This window comes from Protopterus annectens, chromosome 7.part0 (genome assembly GCF_019279795.1).
Source record: "Protopterus annectens isolate FY-2018-M chromosome 7.part0, PAN1.0, whole genome shotgun sequence".
In the NCBI taxonomy this organism is placed as follows: domain Eukaryota; kingdom Metazoa; phylum Chordata; order Ceratodontiformes; family Protopteridae; genus Protopterus; species Protopterus annectens.
The window spans coordinates 1377962377-1377985106 of record NC_056739.1 but is presented as its reverse complement, the minus strand read 5'-3'; positions in this window follow the sequence as shown (position 1 = coordinate 1377985106).

The window sequence follows — 22730 nt, the reverse complement described above, 5'->3', positions numbered from 1 at the left end:
AGGTTTTAAACTGACAGTGCTGTTTAAACCAGGATGAGTGTCAGCAGCTAATCTCAATATCCATTCAAATTCTTTGAGCTCAAAGGTTGTTGACATCACCACCTCTTTCATTTGGACATAGAGCATCAATCACTCTAAACTTAAATGTATGTGTTTCACCACAAGTTTTAATATGTTTACATAGTGCATTATTGTCACAATTTCTCCTAATTTCAGAATTATGGTCTATAACACGTTCCTTGCTTACGTATTGTTTTCCCACGTAAAATGAACTGCATGGGATGCAGGTAGCCAAATAAACCACAAAAGTGGTGTTACAAGTAGCTGTAATTTTAAAATTAAATACTTGTCCATTGGCAGGATGAGTGAAGATATCACTACCATTCCCTAAGATGTAAGCACAGGCAACACAGTTAAAACATGGAAAAGTACCAGTTTTAGCAGCCAATTGTGTATAACAGGGTCTATAAAATCTTTATAACAGAGTAAACTTTTAATCGTCCTCATATTTTATATGTAAAATGTGGCTTGGTGCCCAATATAGTTTTAGTTCATCCAATGCCATCAGAATGGGCCAGTTCCTGTTAATAATTTGTCTAATTGAACTTGACCTACCATTAAAAGTTGTGACGTACCTTATTTCATGTTGAGTAATGGTGTTATTACACTGACTATCTGTGAGGCTTGACCTATCTTCCAAAAAAGTTGGTATAAGTGATGTCTGCCTAGCTTCCATTACATCAGATTTAAGCTTGGATAATAAATTCATATCATATCCACTAGAAAAAAAGTCATCTACCATATTATCAAGTTGTGAAACAAATGTAGTATTATCAGTAGTTAGTCTACTTGCTCTAATAAATTGAGATTTTGCTACACCTTTAAAGACATGTGGCGTGCATACTACTGTGATGCGTATATCTTCCATTACTAACATCCTTTCTATAAATACTAGTGTTTAATATGCCATCATTCAATTGCAGTTTGACATCTAAAAACATATACTGCTGTCAGACACATCCATTTTAAATTTCAAAAAATTAGTACTAGAATTTAAATAATCAATGAAAATATTCAAATCATCCAAAGTACCATTCCATATTAGTAGACAAGCGTCTACAAATCGCTGATAGAAACTAATGTTACTAAGAAATAGATTTTGTGCATTAAACAAATAATTGCATTCCCATTGGTAAAGCACTAAATTAGCGCAAGTATTTGCTACGGATGTGCCCATAGCTACGCCTGTTAACTGAAGAAATAAGGTATTATTAAACATAAACACATTGTTCCTCAGAACTACATCCATAAGGCAACAGATATTGCTAATGAGCCTATGGTCAGGACTAGGTTGAGAAGACAAAAATTCTCTAAGTAGTTCTATTCCCACATCACTGGGGATAACTGTGAAAAGGGACATGATATCAAGCGTCACTAAATAATATTTCTTGGTATTTAAATCAGTTTTTACATTATTATACCATACCCGTAGCTTTGACAATAAATCACAAGTATCCTTTAGAATAGAACTACATTTAGGTAAATAAACTTCTAATTGCCTATGCAAATAAACTGATATGGGTTCAGTAACCCAACCACCTCCAGAGACAATCGGTCTCATGGGTGGATTTTCCAGGGATTTATGAATCTTAGGGATCCCATATAAATGTGGAATCAGAGGACAAGGTACTGTAAAATAGTTAAAAAGATCAATATCTATGTCATTATTAAGCTGCAGCTCATACACAACCATGTTCACATAATTTATACAATTTTTTACATCAGTTCTAGTGATAACTTTAAAGGCAGTATCATCATTTAAAAGCAGAGAAACAGCTGAAAAATAATTATCACGATTCATTAAGACAGCCTTGCCACCTTTATCAGCTTGTTTTATAATAATGTCATTACACTGTTGTAAACTTTTTAAGGCTTTATACTCAGAGAAGCTTAAATTATATGTAATTTGTGTAGACATCTACAAACAAAAGGAAGAATCAAAGCCCTTTAGGACTGAACAAAGTAAGTCGCAAATGAACAGTGTATTAAACCTCTCCACTTTTGAATTACAATCAGCGCACTTTTCGCTTTTCAGTAAAGGTTTTAAATTTATACCATATGGTTGTGACAATATTGTCTCTGCTTTAACAGAACTAAAAATCTTTGTTCGAAATCTCAACTTAAGACTGCTATTTGGTAATACTCCTGCGCCTGAAAAATGTTGTAAACGTAGTAGCACTTTTATGCCAGTTAGTGTTCCTGTACTAAAGGCTTTTCATGACATTTGCGAGTTTCAGATTAGAGAACTCTATTTAAAACCTGTTAAAAACAAGGCATATAATTTAAGCTTCTCTGAGTATAAAGCCTTAAAAGTTTACAACAGTGTAATGACATTATTATAAAACAAGCTGATAAAGGTGGCAAGGCTGTCTTAATGAATCGTGATAATTATTTTTCAGCTGTTTCTCTGCTTTTAAATGATGATACTGCCTTTAAAGTTATCACTAGAACTGATGTAAAAATTGTATAAATTATGTGAACATGGTTGTGTATGAGCTGCAGCTTAATAATGACATAGATATTGATCTTTTAACTATTTTACAGTACCTTGTCCTCTGATTCCACATTTATATGGGATCCCTAAGATTCATAAATCCCTGAAAATCCACCCATGAGACCGATTGTCTCTGGAGGTGGTTGGGTTACTGAACCCATATCAGTTTATTTGCATAGGCAATTAGAAGTTTATTTACCTAAATGTAGTTCTATTCTAAAGGATACTTGTGATTTATTGTCAAAGCTACGGGTATGGTATAATAATGTAAAACTGATTTAAATACCAAGAAATATTATTTAGTGACGCTTGATATCATGTCCTTTTCACAGTTATCCCCAATGATGTGGGAATAGAACTACTTAGAGAATTTTTGTCTTCTCAACCTAGTCCTGACCATAGGCTCATTAGCAATATCTGTTGCCTTATGGATGTAGTTCTGAGGAACAATGTGTTTATGTTTAATAATACCTTATTTCTTCAGTTAACAGGCGAGCTATGGGCACATCCGTAGCAAATACTTGCGCTAATTTAGTGCTTTACCAATGGGAATGCAATTATTTGTTTAATGCACAAAATCTATTTCTTAGTAACATTAGTTTCTATCAGCGATTTGTAGACGATTGTCTACTAATATGGAATGGTACTTTGGATGATTTGAATATTTTCATTGATTATTTAAATTCTAGTACTAATTTTTGAAATTTAAAATGGATGTGTCTGACAGCAGTATATGTTTTTAGATGTCAAACTGCAATTGAATGATGGCATATTAAACACTAGTATTTATAGAAAGGATGTTAGTAATGGAAGATATACGCATCACAGTAGTATGCACGCCACATGTCTTTAAAGGTGTAGCAAAATCTCAATTTATTAGAGCAAGTAGACTAACTACTGATAATACTACATTTGTTTCACAACTTGATAATATGGTAGAGGACTTTTTTCTAGTGGATATGATATGAATTTATTATCCAAGCTTAAATCTGATGTAATGGAAGCTAGGCAGACATCACTTATACCAACTTTTTGGAAGATAGGTCAAGCCTCACAGATAGTCAGTGTAATAACACCATTACTCAACATGAAATAAGGTACGTCACAACTTTTAATGGTAGGTCAAGTTCAATTAGACAAATTATTAACAGGAACTGGCCCATTCTGATGGCATTGGATGAACTAAAACTATATTGGGCACCAAGCCACATTTTACATATAAAAATATGAGGACGATTAAAAGTTTACTCTGTTATAAAGATTTTTATAGACCCTGTTATACACAATTGGCTGCTAAAACTGGTACTTTTCCATGTTTTAACTGTGTTGCCTGTGCTTACATCTTAGGGAATGGTAGTGATATCTTCACTCATCCTGCCAATGGACAAGTATTTAATTTTAAAATTACAGCTACTTGTAACACCACTTTTGTGGTTTATTTGGCTACCTGCATCTCATGCAGTTCATTTTACGTGGGAAAACAATACGTAAGCTTAAGGAACATGTTATAGACCATAATTCTGAAATTAGGAGAAATTGTGACAATAATGCACTATGTAAACATATTAAAACTTGTGGTGAAACACATACATTTAAGTTTAGAGTGATTGATGCTCTATGTCCAAATGAAAGAGGTGGTGATGTCAACAACCGCCTTGAGCTCAAAGAATTTGAATGGATATTGAGATTAGCTGCTGACACTCATCCTGGTTTAAACAGCACTGTCAGTTTAAAACCTGTGTTAGTTAAGCTACGTAATATTGTAAAGTAAATATTTTATACTGTGTATCTACACATCTTTTAATATATTTATATGTATATATCTTTAATTTTTAATTTGTTTTCTGTCACATGATTTCATTTGGCTGCTGGTCATGTGATTTTAGACCTGTATTTAAGCTTCTAGAGTTTAGTGTTTGAATGCATTAGTATTGAAGAAGGGTTACGCCCGAAAGCTCTGCTTTTTATTAAACTGGTTTTCTCTGCAAGTTTTCTCTTTTGAGTTCGTGTTTTGCAGCTGGTTTTACTTATACCCAGGAACAACATTTTCACTGTCACCTAAGACACTGCACTCCATTAAATCCAACCATTTACTTTGCATGCATCTTTCCACAGCATCACCCCAAGACAGTGCTGCAGCTTCACTCAACTCACTTTATTCCAGATGCTTCACCAATGTGTAGTCATCTAAGCCACCTTCTTCAATGTCAGTAATTTGGGTATCCTGGTTCTCCTCCACAGCAGTAGAATAGGAAACAGCTACCACATACAGAATGTTAGTTTTCACTGTGTTTGCTCTCCTCTCAACACCAGTGTCAGCCTTCCACTACCCTGTAGAATTGAAAAGAATGGGGGAATTTCCCTGGTTGGTGCCTGGCCAAGTGTCTCTGGCAAGAGAACAGTGGAATTAACCCAGTCAGTGAGAGTAAGTATGTATATATATATATATATATATATATATATATATATATATATATATATATATATATATGGGTCTATATTAGATCAGCAAAATGGCATTACAGCGACACATATAGACTGAAATCCCAAAACAGCGAAGGCTCAGGTCAGGTCTGAGCCGTGACATTGCCCTTTACCCCACCGTAGAGCAATCTCTGAGTTGGTATTTTTTTTAGGGTGGGGTGTGGGTGGGTAAAGCTCCTAACTTTGCAATGTATTGTGTGGTGTGTTGTGTTTTGTTGGTCTACCTATTTTTTCCCCATGGGGAAAAAAATCGGTGACCTGGGGTTTCGCTATATTGGGATTTCAGTCTATATGTGTCGGCAAAATGGCATTCGCTATAATGCCGTTTTGCTGATCTAATATAGACCCATATATATATATATATATATATATATATATATATATAATTTATATATATATATATATATATATATATATATATATATATATATATAATTTATATATATATATATATATATATATATAATTTATATATATATATATATATATATATATATATATATATATATATATATAAACAAAAACAAAAATAAATACACATATATATCTTTTCTGTCAGGAGACAAGCCCACCCCATTCACCAACTTAGATATACAAACTCCACAGTAGCACTACAGTGAGAAAAATAACACACATGGAGGTGCACCCCTAGTTCACTGAATATAAGCAATTTCAGTTTAACAAACTACAGTATAACAAAATCACAAAAAGGCTGCTTGCATAAATGTGCTGCCATGGAGTGTAGTTATACCTATATGTATAAAATGGAACTGCTCCACTGAAACTGAGGAATGCTGATAAGGGATTTCATTGACTATTGGCTTTGGTAATGTGAGGATATATTGGCTACAAGTTCTGGCAAGTCAGAGTAGGAAAAAGTAAATTTAAGTTAAGTGTTTTTGTGTTTTGTCTGTAAGTTAGTTTATGTACAGTTGCAGGGGTGGTAAGAGGGCACATCTTTCTTACAAAAAAAAAAAATAATTGTATTTATATTGTGTTTCAGTGTAGTATGTCCTGATTTGAGCATGTGTCAGCGGTCTAGGTAGTAAATGGTTTCTTCTCACTTCACTCCGCTCAACAAAACAAATCCTGATGAATCATATATAGCATTTAGTCTTGCCCTTGTGGCCTGGGTTATGGCTATAAAGGCTCCAGACAGCAATCCACTTACCATATTGATAGTCAGACAGACATATAGGTAGATGATAGACAGATAGATAAAATAATTAAATAAAATAGGCATAGGTTAAGTTTTATTAGCCCAGCTGGTTTAAAGAATTAAAGCTGTTGTATGTAACATGCCATTACAGTGTGTCTTCATTAAGCAGAATGTGTGAGCAGATGTGGTTTTGTGACATTTGGTCATAAATTCAGGTATCATTCATTACCTAGAGGCACAACTGATTAACAGACAAATAACTGAGTTTCTTTCATGGAGTTTAATGTAAACAATTTTTTTACAGATGGAACTGAGCTGTAACTCACGTTGGCTGCCAAAATTCTGGACTAGACTTCAGGAATCATTCATTATCTTATAGGATAATTTGTTGAGAAGCAGACAGATGAATTCCTCTTGTCAAATATCCTGATGATAGAGTGCTGCACATGTAAACTGAAGACTTCTATCTTAGATGGGGGAGCAGTCCTTTATATACTGAGATCAGACAGTTTTCATTTCCCATTAATAGAGTAATATTTGAGATAGTATATATAAGTAACATGGGGTATGGGAGAAGTAGTTCCCCACATGGAGGGTGCAAGGGGGATTTCCTTGCAGCAGAAATTGTTATTTTCTGTGACTGGTTGCATTTTGACTCTAAAGAAAGGCAGTTAAGGGTGATGTTCTCTTGACACACTGGCTTTTCAATCAGTTTGCCAAAAATCAGAAGTTTCAACACCTGGAACTTTACAAGCTAAAACTCTCTGAGTTGGCAAGACCCACATTTATATTCTAGCCTGTGGACCCAGACATTAATTCACTGGGAAAGGAATTGTTCTGAGTTGTTGAGAGTGCAATAATAAATAGGTTTGAAAGGAAAATTTTGCAGTATGTGTGAGGGTCTTTAAAGAGTGGTAGCCAGTTGCCATTAAGGTGGTCAGAGAACATTAGAATTCATCAGAACGGTACAATGGATAATACATTAGTAAAAAAGAGCAATGATTGGCAAGTAGCTTTATATAAAGGGACTATGTGTGACTCTCATGTGTAGGTGTCGGATGGCATTAGTTGGACACTTGGTGCATGGCCAGAAGACTGTGCTTATAGATCTGTTGTTTAGTCAAATCCTTCTATGACATTCTGGCAAATCTGAAAGGTGAAAGATTCAGAAAGATGACTAACCTTCTAAAGCATTCCTAAAAGTTGCAAGAAGTGCAGACTTCGAGGATTAAAACCAAAGGACACCCTCTTTGGACAAATCCCACATGCTCACAATATGCCTGGGTTGAGATGATTGACAATCCCAGCTGTTTTACGGGGTTGGTCTGCATCTCTCTCCTCATGGCTTGCATATACTGGTTAAGACATTTTCTTCCTCCATAGTGCCTTTTTAAGTAAGGTCAGACTCCTCAAATTATCCACATTGCAAATCACAAGCAAAATAATATAAAAGTAGCACTGTTTGATGCTAGAATCCTAAAAAAAAGTTGCATTTCTTACAGGCATTTCTAACCCTTGAAAATACTTTTACATGCCTAGTTACTGAAACATGGTTTCAGAACTGTCAAAGCACTACTGCTATGCATGATTTTAATGTCTACCACTCTTTCAGACTCAACACCAAATTGGACATTATATTCCTAAGAAACAATTTCACTTCCAGAGACATAATGCAGGACAACAACCTAAAACTCCTCCACATTTGTCTTACAATAAACAAAACCCACTATCACAAAGTGAGCAACCATTGTACCCCTACCCACAATGACAATGGCAAACCATGAGGCATAGCTTAACAAACTCAATAGAGCTTAACATTATCCCCTTGTGTTATTTCAACTATTCCTCCATTAACTGAGGAACCTACAGTTCTACAAACAAGTATGTGCAGAGATTCCTGGATTTCATTAATGCCAACTCCTTGGGTCAACTAGTCCAAAACCCAACAAGGGGCTCTAAAATATTAGACTTGGTTCTCACACATATATGGTCAAATTTAACCATCATGGAGTAACACTTGCTCTAGGAGTGAGATCTGAGTCTCCTTAAAACTCTTCCATCTTCAGAAACTATTTTAAGGCAAATCTACTCCAGCTAACTGATGAGCTGATGAAATTCAAACACCCAACTTATCCAGATGTCCGTGCTTCACATGCTATAATTTTCACAGATAAATTCTACAGCTACCTCTAAGCTAGTACTGATGCCACAATCCCCATAAGACATAAATACAGTGCCAAATTTAAGAATAAAACCATTTGGTGGAACCCCAGTATCAACAAATTATACAATATGAAAAAGAAACCCTGAACTCATAAAAGCAGATTTAATGCCCCAGCAGGTACAGAAAAGCTTAAAATGATCAACAAAGAACTTAGAAACAAAATCAAATCCTCCAAAAGCAAGTATAAATTTCAAATTGCTACCTGTGTTATGTTAGGAACCTAAGAAATAATAACCAACAATGCTGTAAGCTAATACAAAATAACCTCACAGACTCATCCCTTGAAGACACTGCCAACATGTTAGTGGAAAAATTCAGCTCAGACTTTATCCACATCTCTTACACATTGCTCCCAACATATTAGCATGTCTATACTACCCCCATCACCCCCAAGGAAGTCCTAAGCACGCTCTCCAAGGATGAAAACACTTGTTCCATGGGCCCTTACAATGTACCAGGTTGTCTTCCTTTTAGTGTCCAACACTGCCCAATTGACTCTTTATTGCATCTGTTCAGTCTCAGCTTCACAACTGGATTAGTGTCAGATGTGTGGAGAACTGCTGTAGTCATCCCATTCCACAAAGTGGGGCCCACAAATTACTCAGGCAACTATAGACCTAGCAGTCCCACTAGGCTTATATGTAAGGCAATGGAGCATATCATCATGGACCTAACATACAAAGATATAGACAGTCTTCAAAACCTGAACCTGAATCAAATTGGGTTTGTTAAAGGCAGATCCTGTCTCTTGAACCTGGTAGACTTTTTTGAACAAGTCACTAAGGCATTAGACTCAGGTAAAGCACTTCATACAACATACCTGGACTTGACCAAATCCATTGATACCATTCCACACACAGGCATCATTGATATGCTAATACAATTAAATGTAAACCCTTAGTTTACTCAATGGATACCAAACTGACTCACTAATGAAACCCTGTCTGTTAGTGTTGCAGACATACTCTTAACTAAAAGAGTTGTTACCAGCAGTGCCCTCAGGGATTGTTCTGGGCACCACTCTTTTTTGTATCTACTTCTCTGGCATTAAAGCAGACACCAAAGGCTTGTGTCTGACAAAGTAAATAAATACCTCAGATGAACCTATGTATTTTCCAGGAGGGTCTCATGCTAACAAGAGGTGCTTGGACCACAGCCTCAAACTAAATGCCAAAAAATGCAGCACTGTGCCCTTTAGCAAACCTGGGCACTCCTGCTTCTGTCACACAGCTGATAACTCCCTAAAAACTTACTGGGTCATTAGGGACTTGCACACCTTTATTGACAATAAGCTATCCTTTGATCAGCAAGGTCCACAAGTCACCTACAGACAACAGGCAGTATGACAGGCGTCAACAGCATGATGCCCAGTTGGCATGTTACTGGCAGTGAAAATGCAGTATACAATGGGCAGTGCCTTTAGTTTATTAACAGCATGTGTGGACCATTACCCCCTTCACAGTGTCCAGAGAATATTACCTAAAACACATACTGGAGTATAAGTGTGAATACAGCAGCTTGCAGGATTCTATTCATGCTGTACCACACTTCTATATGTTGTACTTACATAAACATTGCTATACACCAAGCAGAACACATATTACTTTCCCTGTCCCCATTAGGTTAAGCAGCATATCTCCATAACTCTTTTAGGCATGATCTGGAAGACTGAATGGGCAATTGTAAGTATACCCTCAGTATGGCCCCCCAAGCCCTTATGGAAAGGGGCTGAAACTAGGTTGGGGTCTGGTATTAATTTGTGTCTTGGTAAACTGGTGGGATCACTGGCTAGACTACAAATGGTCCACTGGATCAACAGTCTACTATGAACCTGTGAATCTCACAAGGATGTGGTGAACTGATCATAAGCCACTCTACAGTTCTGACTTAAAGTGGGATCATCAGTAAATAGCAAGTCAGCTTACTGACTGGATAAATGGTTGGACATCAATCAATAGTGCTTCTAAGTCTGCCATCCCATACACAACAATTACTGAGTGGCTATACAACTGGCAAATAAATCCTGGCTGATGCCATTGCTTGCAGGTGCCCTTGTTAATCTTTATTTCATATTGTGTTATTGGGCAGGTGTAGTGTTATATCTTGACATAAAAGCCCATAATCTCAAATGGCTCAAAAACTTTAATAGATAATCATAACCCCAGAATAAGATAACAGCACAGCATTATGCATATGAAAAGCTCCAAACAAATTGCAAATTTTGGAAAAATCAGCACAGAGGCAGGCAATGGGTCAGACTAATTTAACAGATGGGTGTAAATATTTTAAATACAAAATACTAAATTTCACCCAGATATGTTAACAGCTTCCATTATAAACTATATTTTTTCAGCATTAGAAATACTTGGGTGCATTAGCATATATTTTTGAAAACAGAGACATATACTTTCCTCTGTACATGATTTATAATCAGTAATTTACCATTTCAAATTATTCTTCTGACAATGTCTGAAGAGAACCAGACTGCATTTTTGCTCCTTCCAGTGGAAAACAGAAAGGTTTCACTAATATGTAACCTAGCCTTTTATTGGAGTAGGGAATATTCTTTTCATATGGAATGTCAAGGAAATGTTGTAAAAAGCAAATCCAAAAGCCTAAAGAACATCTGTCTTCAGTCACAACAGTCACATGTACAAGATTTTCATCATATTCAACAATAAGCATAGATGCAGACTTTTCTACTGTAAGTTCCACACATATAGAGGTATCTATGGTAGTAGACATAGAGAACCTCTGTGCCACTCATCAAAACTTGAGTCTCCTTTTCAGATTCACAGACCCTTTGAATATTGCTTTTATTTGAACATTATGCCTTCTCACCAATGAACCATAATCAATGACCTATGTACAAAACACCCAAACACCTCTCAGTGACTTCAGGAGTCAGTTTACAACCATAACTGTGGTTCAGCTTCTTACACAGACAATCTCCAGGTGAAAATATTTCAGTTTTGTATGCCTACCAAAAGTCTGTTTTCCCCGGACTTTTGTTTTCAAATTTGGTAAAAACAGTTGAAACATAAATCTCAATTTTCACAACTTAAGCACTTCTGCTGGAAGGAAGTCTATCCTCATCTGAGGGATAACTGTGTAATTAAATAAAAACTCATGAAAGTTAATTTCCACAATCTCATTTTTCACTTACTTAATTCACACTTCCTTTGATTTATAGCTCTGTCTGGCAAGTGAACAGGCAGAAGCATGAACTGATGCAGTAGTTACAAGACAAATTCCCCTTCTTGTCATAAAGTCTGAAAATTACATCCTGCTGAAACATAGTCTATTATCTGATGCTAACATTTCTAAAATGTTATGTATATTAAATCCGTTTCAATTTTTTCAGTTATTGCATGTGAAATATCAAACTTCATGGCACATGCTACTATCCGCTTTGAATGTGCATCTATCAAGACTAGAAAATTCTTCCAAGAAATGGGGAAAGAGTCAATGTTGTCTGTACTATTGCTTTTGACACACTCTTATGGATATAAAGGAACAGTCAACATTGATTTTATGCTTGATAATTATCACACATATTTTCTTCCTCTTCCACATCCTGATCCATGCTACTTCACCACATAGATAAGGCTAAACTCTTCATTTTGAACAGCCTGAGTGGAGCTTGATGCAGCATTTTCAGTAGACTTCCAATACATTCATGAACATACAACAGTTATATAGTTGGCAGTCCAGCATTTAATTTGATTCCTATGTAGAACACCATTGGCCACAACATCTAATGATAGTCAGGCATTCCCAATTCATTATGTTTGTTACAGATCATGTAACCTACTCAGCAGATCAACATTAACATACAGAACTAATCTAGGTCTGAATAATCTAGGTTTTAGTATTTGCTGGGTCATGAATTCTAGCTGTGGTTCTCTTCAACATATCAATTTCTTATTTACAGTTTCATGTTCCATAAGCACTTTTTCTAAACATTTACTTTCAAAATGAAAGTACTTTGCTTCTCCTCTGCTTCAATATATTTTTCATTAAAAAAGCACAGTTAGAATATGTACGTGGATAATTCACCCAAACCAAGTTCAATTTCATAATGTCTTCACCAAAATGAATAGTTCTGACCACCAATTGGAATATCCAGAATTTTTTAATCTGTAAATTATTGTAAAAAAAAAAATAAATAAACATAGATCTAGTATATTAGAGATTGAGCCCTTTCATCCTATAAGTTTCAGGACTTCATCAGAACCTCTGTAAGAATTAATAAGACTGTCCTGTACTGTAATTAACTGGAAACAACTGAAATGAGACTGAAACAAAAGCCTTTATTTGTTAATTACCCAAACTTGTGCTGAACAGGTGCCAGTCTCTCCTTTATGGGCCAAGTCTTGTGTACTTTTCAGAATGAATTCTCCAAACACTGTAGTTCATTTAATAAGGCTTTATTAGATGTTCACAATATCTGAATACTGTCTTCATTAACAATGCTGATAACAACAGTCTGTAGAAATGCTGGAATGCTGGAATTTGTGAAAATGACTTGAGAAATATGTTACATGATAACTTAACTAGAACTAATATAAGGCCCAACATTACGACGGCGGAAAGACAGGCATTACAGTTATTAAAAGAAACAGGAGTGAAATTCTTACAACCAGACAAAGGTGGAGGGTTAATTACCATGACCCAACAACAGTATATTAGTAAAATGTCACAAACACTTAATAACGTAGCTTATGAAGAAACTTCCAGGAACCAACTCCATCAATCATATAATACTATAAGATCTTTGTTTAATGATTTTTTAATTGAAGGTAGAATAGATATGACAACACTAAATTATCTCACAATGTTGGCACATAGATTACCTATACTGTTCGGCATCCCAAAAATTCACAAATCATTAGTGGATCCCCTATGAGACCATTGGTCGATGCCAGGAACAGTATAACTTATCCATGTGCTAAAATGATTGACACAGTCCTTCAAAAATATGTTTGTATGGAAAAAGCTATTTGTAAAGATTCCTGGACTTTTCTTCATAATATTAACAACCTCAAATTTGATGATAACTTAAACTTCTTAACAGTTGACGTAAAAGACTTATATACCTGTATACCCCACCAAGATGGCATTGAATGGGTCAGCTTTATCTTGCGGAAGCATAATGCACCACAAACAGAAATTAAATTAGTAGAAGAAATGTTAGACATAGTCTTGTCTTATAATTATTTTACCTTTGACAGTAAAATCTATCTTCAGAAAATAGGTGTGGCCATGGGCTCCCCCTGTGGGGGGAGCTTTGCCAATTTGGTCATGGCATACTGGGAGCAGGAAGTGTTGGCAAAGAATATTAACATCATGAGTAAAATCAAGTACTATACACAGTTTCTAGATGATATTTTTATTTTAATTGAAGGTAAAGATATTATGATCACTGAATTAATTTCCTTTTTAAATTCTAGTACTGATTTTTTGAATTTTACGTATACATTTGATCAGGATAGAATAACATATTTGGATGTTGACTTGCGTAAAGATTATAATAATAAAGTTTTTTACACAAAAATACACAGAAAAGAAACCTATTCCAACACTTTCCTGCATTACAGTAGTAACCACCCCACACATCAAAAGAAATCTGTTGTCAAAGGACAGCTAGTAAGAGCAGCCCGCATGATTTCTAGAGCTGACCATTTTTTTGATGAATGCCAACTATTAAAGGGGATGTTCATTAGTAGGGGTTACCCTGAACAATTTTTGGATCAACTTATTAAGGAAGTTACAAATAAAAGAGAGTCAGGTTTTTACCTTCCGATCCTTGGTTTAAATCAACATCAGACAGTAGCAAATGGTAACACTCATACAGCCTTTATTAATTTGGCCTTCATTACTCCCTTTAGTTCAGACAGTAATATCATTACTTTCATTATAAATACAAATTGGAACATGATTAAATTCGATAACGACATCAATAATAAATTACCATCTAAGCCAAGAATTATCTGGAAAAGAGGTAAAAACCTAAAACAGATAATACAAAGTGATACAAAAACACTTTTTCACAGAAAAGGAATTTTCCAATGTAACATGTGTATCTCTTGTTCACACATGGCTACAGGTGAATCTTTCACCATTAGGGAAACAACTTACAAAGTAAAATACAAATTTAATTGCCAATCAAAAGGAGTGATTTTCTTAGCCCGGTGTAACTTATGCCCTGCCTTTTATATTGGCAAAACTGATAGGAAATTACGCGAACGTGTATATGAGCATTTATATGCCATCAGGAAGAAGAAGTTAGAGAACGCATTAGCAAAACATATTACAGAACATATCAATCATACATTTTCATTTAGAGTAATACATACAATTGTCCCAGATGGGAGAGATGGCCCAGACCAAGTATTACTTGAAGTCTTGGAATTATATTGGCAACTACGCTGTAATGCCAGTGTTCCACCAGGATTAAATGAAATTTGTTCTCTTCATCCTGTTTTAAAATTAAGAAGTTTGCGCAGATGACCATATATTTATGGTTTTAGTATTTATTGGTCCATGTTTCATTTAACAGTATAATGTTGCACATATTTATAGTCAAAAATTTTACACACAATTTTCTCAGTATTATATTACTAAATGTTTTTTAGGGTCTCATCAGTGATAATATTGGACATACATTTTAAACATATACATATATACATATTATTTAATTTGTGTATTAATAATAAGTAGTTGCTACTGTGTTGTCTTGGTGTATTACATTTGTATGCAATTGTTACGATATATTATAAAATTGGTTTATTATTTGTAAATCCTAGCTTATTTAATAAAGCACATATATATGTTTGCATTTATTAGGTTTTAATACTACTATAGAACGGACCTTTTTTGTTTACTTCCGCTATTTAATAGCGAACATACTTGGGTTCGTTTAAATAACTTTAATATAATATACATGATGTATATAATGGTTTGTTTTTGCCATTATAGAAATAGTAGTTAAGTGTATAGGTCTTTTAGGTTATTTATTAGGTTTTAATATTATTACAGAATAGACCTGTTAGATTATTTTGCAGCGAATATATCAGGTGCTGTTTGAAACATTTTAATCATTACATTTATGATGTATATACTTGTTTTTATTTTTTAAACAAAAAGTAGTTTAATGTACATGTTTCAATGATACATTAGTTAAAACAGCATTATTGACAATTAAAGGTGTTCCATCATTGTTTATTGTTGCCGTGATACGGCGATTCCATTTGATGCCAATTTCACTATTTAAATGTTTTTATGAAGTTGCTCGTGTCAGTCTGAAGAAGTCCCACAATATACTGGGACAAAAAACGCTTAACTCTATGTTCAAAAATAAAGTTGGCTGCCTGTTCTATTCGTGTACCTACGTGTTGATTATATAGAAGGATATTACAAGTTTATTTATAACCGAGGTTGGTTGGCTGGTCGGAAGCTCAGCAGCCCATAGTCTGTGATTTTACTGGTTTGTGTTTTCTCTTCATTCATACGCATTATTATGTTAGACAGAGTACGAACTGTTATCCCTGCCTATTTTTTTTCTCTCTGTATGCTGTAATGGTAAAATGTTATGTTTTTTACCTTATGAACTGGTGCCTTAGTGTACCATGATGTCTCTTTCTTAAAGCAAATTAAACTTTTTTCTGTTGTTTATAGTTTTAAATCTTTAAACACTGTACTGTTTCTGAAGACTAACTGAAATAGATACTTAAGAGATAACTCTATAACTGGTCTTGAAGCATAATTACCATATACTGTATTAACTTGTGTCTATAAATTTTTATTTAGATTTGCGCTATAATGCTGCTACTTACCTTTCTTAACTTTTCAGTGCTGTAATAAATGTCTGCCTCCTAAATTTGTGTCTGAAATATTCGAATATTTATGAGCTATAATAGTTTATGAAAACATATACTTTCTGTATTTTAGATTTATATTTCAGGTCTATACCTTTACATTTTCTGTTAGTGTCTTTTTTAACTTTCTAACTAATGTACGATAGTTATGTAAAGTGTACTGTAATCTATAAATGAATTAAATTAAGCCTGCCATGTTATGCCTTGAGAATACTGAATAATTATTACTATTATTTAGATAACTTATCTTAATAAGCCTGTAATAAATAATTCTCTCACTTTACTCTTAACTAATGACTGAATAATGTGAAGGATGTAGTAGAAATGTATGATGTAATAAGCCTGTTACAAATAAATCTGTCACTTTACCTTTAACTAATGACTAAATAATGTAATTCTGTTACTTTACCCTTAAACTGACTGAATAATGTGAAATAAATGTTATTTTTATATTCTGAGATTTGACTGAAATGTACTATACTGAACACATAACTGAGTATACATGTCATATTCTGAATCTTGACTGAAATGTGATACATATTTATACTGAACATTTAAAATAGCTATGTAAATTCAGGAAATTAACTAAACTAATACTAAAAGAATATATTTTGCCAGTATTAACTGAACACAGATAAAACTTAACTGAAAACTGGTACATGTTATATTCTGAAAACCAAACTATTAGTACCTTTTCCTGTCAGTATTGTCTGAACATAGACTGAAAACTAGTACTGTGGTACAACTGTCTGAAAACATGAGAACATTTTGACAATGTTACATGAACACAGATAGAACATTAACTGAAGTCTGTTTTCCTGTCAGTATTGTCTGAACATAAATACATTGAAAACTAGTGCTGTTGTACAATTGTCTGAAAACATGAGAACATTTTGACAGTGTTACCGGAGCACAGATAAACTGAAATCTGTTACAGTTATATTCTGGAGACTAAACTATTAATATCTTGTTGTCAGTATTGCCTGAACATATATAAAAACATAAACTGAAACTAGTACTGTTATATAACTGTCTGAAAAAAATATAATTGCTTTAACTCATACATTTTAACTTTAAGCAAACATTGAAGAAACAACTGAGACACATAGTCAACTTCTGCACCACAGCTCATGCCAAATTTTACTCTACATTGTCCCAGTCACTGATGAGATAAAGGAAGGCCTGCTTTAATGTCGGTGTCCTTTTTGTAGTTAAGCCTTTTACACCTCTTTTTTTATTTCTTGTGCAAGGCTGGGTGGCTAAAGTTCTTGACTGTATTTAGTATCAGGTCCTTAAAGTAACATTTGCATCTTTAACAATTATAAACTGATAGCATTACTTATTGCCGTTACCTCATTTACATTTTTCTTCATGAAATAAACATTTGCAGCTTTAAGAATTATAAACTGATAGCATTGCTTATAGTGCTGACTTTATTTACATTTTTCTACCTGAAATAAGTAGGTGCTGCTAATAAACTCTTGTAAGTCTGTAAACAAACTGATAACCTCAAATGAAATTAAAGTAGGAATGTAACACTGTGTATTTCTGCACCCATATAAAATTAATTTTAACTGTGGAACTTTTTACATTTACTCTTGTGACACTCAGACTTTAACATATTGTTATGTGAGTAAAACTCCACCCACTGTCTCACCATAACAATTTCTTTAGCTGACATAATTAAACTTTTTAGTACTACTGAATGCTGCAAGAATTTATCATTACTGTCTACAATTTTTTCACCATACTGCATTATGACATACAGTAATGTCTTTAATTCAGCTTGCTAAATTGGCTGTAATCTGATCTGGTGTGTTTGGTAAATAGCCATTTCTGTACAACATATATACAGTTTTAAGATGATTACATAAATACATTTATTACCAGATTTAAACTGATATGATGTTATAAGTTTACTTGTCTGTTCTTTATGACATAAGAGTTGAACCTGTAGCTTTAATGACACATATGATGTACTGTTATGCACAAAAGCTTTTCTTGTCTCTGTCTGTATTAAGATATTGTTTATGCATTGCAATACTTTAATAAAAAGCGCTTAACTAATGTCTGCTAAACAAAACAATATCACAAAAAATTCATTTGCCAAATCTGTAACTCTAAACCCTTTATTCTGTGAATTAACTTGGCTGTCATTTCTGATATACTTTACATGACATAGATGTATATGGTTACTCTTTTTTTCTAACTGGCTACACCCAATATGTCTTTCTGAGCACTTTAGCTGTGTCAGCTGAACTGGAATTTATTTTATCTTTAACCCATGAATCTGCATGTTTCTGTCATAACCATTTTTTTTTAATCTGTACATTTGCACAACTACTGCATGCAGATTCTTACAAGTGTCATCTGTGTACACTACTATACATTCTGTAGCATCTTTATTTTTCCATAAAATCTTGCTACTGAAGTTTAAAACATATATCTCCGATGACATGTTCATACCTAATACAGAGCTGTTACACATTGAACTGTTAGCTGCTGTAATCTTTGACCCTTTAAATCCTGACAAGACTGCATTTGTGTTCTTTAATAAAGGTCTATTTGTAACTGAAGTTGACTTGTCTGTATTAATCAGTAAATTATTCCATAATTTTTCTGTAAACAATGAAATATTGTCATTTCTCTTAACCTTAAACAATGACAGATTAATGCCCTGGTTTGGTGCTAGACTTCTTCACCCTTTATAGATTGCTATGGAATGCATTTTTTTCTTTATTTTGCTCTGAATTAATAGCAATTTTATGTTGTGCTGAAGTCTGATTTTCATTTATGCTGGAATTTACTTTACCAAAATCTGCACTCTGATTTCTCCCCCCCCCCTCAGTGCAGTATTTGCACTTGCTTTTTTGAAAATAAGAAACTAGGTGAAGTAATGTGAATTTGAGACATTGCCTGCATGTTATGTATGTTGACTGTGTTGACATTTGCATGTTTAATACTGCAACATAATTCTGTATTTTGAATTACATGTAAAAAAGAATTTATTACATTCTCAATATTTGTATTTGAAACTGTACTACAACTTAACTTTGTATGTTGAATTATATATGCTGAAGCATTTGCACAAGAATGTTTGTCTAAAACCATACTGATAGCTTGCTTCTGTGATTTAACCATTTTATGTTTAGAAATATTTAACATTCCTGAACTAATAACATTTAACTTTAAAAGAACATTTTTGGAACACAGTTTGTTTACCCAGTTTTTAACTTTAAACCAAAGATTTACTGATGTCTTAACTGTAGAAGTATTACTTGACATGTTTATACAATAGGTATGCTAAAGGTTTTGAGCTGTTAAGTAAAAAGTGCATATAAAGTCTTACATAACTTTATGATCCTGATGATCTTAGAAGAATGTGTCCTCTTGTCTGTAGCTTTTTAACCTTGTTCTTGCTTCATGGCTGTGTGACATCACACTGGAAACTTGAAAGTTTGTGGAGATAGCCATTAACTGGATATTGTCTTTTTTTTCTGAAGGAACACTGCTGAAGTTTGTTGATTTAGTACTGGTCTGCTGAAGTTCTTTGAGGATTTTTCTGAAGTAAACACTGCTGCTGTGCAATTTGTTTAACAGCTGCAATTACAGTATGTAGAAGTCATCTGCTCTGTCCATGTACTGCATGAAGTAGTGCTGTCTTACTAAAATGTCTGCTCTGTAATGAAAAACTGTAGTCCCGTCATTTCTGGCTTATTCTGTATAGAGTTCACAGTCTTTATTTATGGAAAAACACTGGTATGCCGCTGAAAAGTCTATTATGAAACTGATAGACTGGAAAAAGTGTGACTGTAAACTGTTAATGAAACCTTGAAGTTAAGATGGCTGTTGCAATAAAACTGTACCTGAAAGAGTTACTTACTACAGCTGTCTGTGTTGAACTTCTGAAATGTGTGGAATGAACACAGGTCACTGATAAGGTTGCCTGGAATGAAACACTGCCACTCTGTAGAACACATGTAGTTGAATGAAACACTGCTATTTTGTAGATTTTTTGTAAAATACATTAAGTCTGACTGCTGTTGCAAGGTTACTATGGGGTTTTGGGAGTTACTTTAACTGTTTTACCCCATTCACAGCGGCTCACCATTGTAAGAATTGATAAGACTGTAATATACTGGAATTAACTGGAAACAACTGAACTGAGACTGAAACAAAAGTCTTTATTTGTTAATTACCCAAACTTGTGCTGAACAGGTGCCAGCCTCTCCTTTATGAGGCACATCTTGTGCACTTTTCAGAAAGAATTCTCTAAACACTGTAGTTCATTTAATAAGGCTTTATTAGATGTTCACAATATCCGAATACTGTCTTCATTAACAGTGCTGATAAACAATAACAGTCTGTAGAAATGCTGGAATGCTGGTTAGTAATAACAGTGCTGCTAAATATATATAAGGTTTCTGCACGTTATTCTGATTGTCCTGAATAATGTAAACTAAAACAGTCTTTATTTGACCTGTATTCTGTACTCAGGCTTGAGTGTCTGTATTGTAGCTTAATCTTTTCTGTATGTCAGGTCAAAACTAACTGACTGACTTCCCTAACTGTATCTGAAGTATATTTAAAAATTCCAAAACCCTGTAAAGCTTTACACGCCTTCTTAGCCTTGGTTCTCAGGCCTTGTCTTGTTTTGCAGGTGCCTAGCTATCTTGTTATCTAACATTTTCTTGATTCTTCCCTTGAAAAAGAGAATAGAAAAAAAAAAAACACAGTCTGTAGCCTTCCCTTAAAAACTGTTCTCTCTTGTGCATGACCAACAAAGTTCTTCTTTCTGCTTAACTCTTTTATGTATACATAATACACAGTTTCTCTCTCTATTTTACCCTGTCTAATGTCTAATAACTACTTTAAAATGAAAGTTCCTAATCTAACAACCTTGTTTTTGTATACAAGACTAGTTTAAATGCAATAAATTGCAACTTAAAAAAAGTCATGTGATCAGTCTCACCCTATCCTATTTTATCAATCTGATAAATGTATTAAAAAAACAAACAATATGTAAAGCCAAACAGTACATTTAAAAAACATTTTACAGTGTTATAGAGTGTATAACCTTAATAAATAATGCAATTTTAATTTTAAAAACATTATAATTTTAATGCATGCAGTTTCAAAGCTGGGGCAACAGACATATGCTCATTTAACCCTGGGGGTTGGCTGCATTTAACTTCAATTGCCGCCATAAATTCCTTAAGTTCCAGGAATGTTTCCCATTGTTCCTCCCATTGTTCTACTGCAACACTTCAATAATACCAAAATTAAACCTCCTAAAATCACTATATCGAAGGGTGTGTTTGTACAAAGCATTGTTAGTACTTCCCCTACTAATATCGTAGGTGTGCTTATAAATTCTTTTTCTAAACTTTCTCTCTGTTTTTCTGTTTCAACCTCTAATACATTTGATCTGTCTTTGTTTTATCATAATTTTTTTTACAATAATTTACAAATTAATAAAGAGCATTGGATATTCCAATTGGTGGTCGGAACTATTAATTTTGGTGAAGACTTTATAGAATTAAACTTTTTGGGTGAATTACCCCAGGAAATACACTATGTGAGTTTTTTATGTTATTAGTTGTTTTAAGCTGCGTGGACACACGCTTTGAGTTTTTTGGTTGCTATATTTTTCAGCCAGCATATCTTTGGCAAGTTTGGGCCAGTACATTTAACTAACATAAAATGTAATACTTACTTTGTTACTTATAAGTAACTTGCAAATAATAAAGTGTCACTAATTTAGAAGTTATCCTAAATATATTTTAAATAAGTGATCAGTTGCCTGTAAAATTGTTTTACTTATTTTCCCGAATTTCATTTAATTCTTTTTAGTGACATTGTTTCTGGTATCAGTCTCAGAGTTTAAAGGCTTGCCCTGTAGTTTCACTTCTAACAGCAATAGGTTAACTTTTTGTAAATTAAAGCTATGCACAGCATGCAAAGAAAATGTATGTATTCTCTGTATTCGTTTCTTCAACCAAAACATTAATTGAGCAACAAAAATCAAACTTAATTTCATCTTTTTTCAGCATCTTTTCTGGGAATATATATATATTTTTTTCTTATTTTACATATTCTTGCTATGTGATCAATAGATCACAAACATAATATTTTTCTTGGTTAAGTGTATAAAAATCCTAGCTGCACGATACAAAGGGATAAAGCCTGACTGAGACACAGAAAAATCAGGATTGATTAGCAACACAGGCACTGGATGAGCAAGCTGGGGAGTGTGGGATTGCTCAACCAGTGCCAGTTAATTCATCTTGGGGAAAAGAGATGCTCAACTGCTTGCAGTGCTAGCACTCCGCAATGAGACTGCATCAGCAAGCAACTTTATTGGAAAAGGCTGTGTGTCCAACAAGCACAGTACCCATATACTGTAGCCAAATTTGATGGGGTTGATAC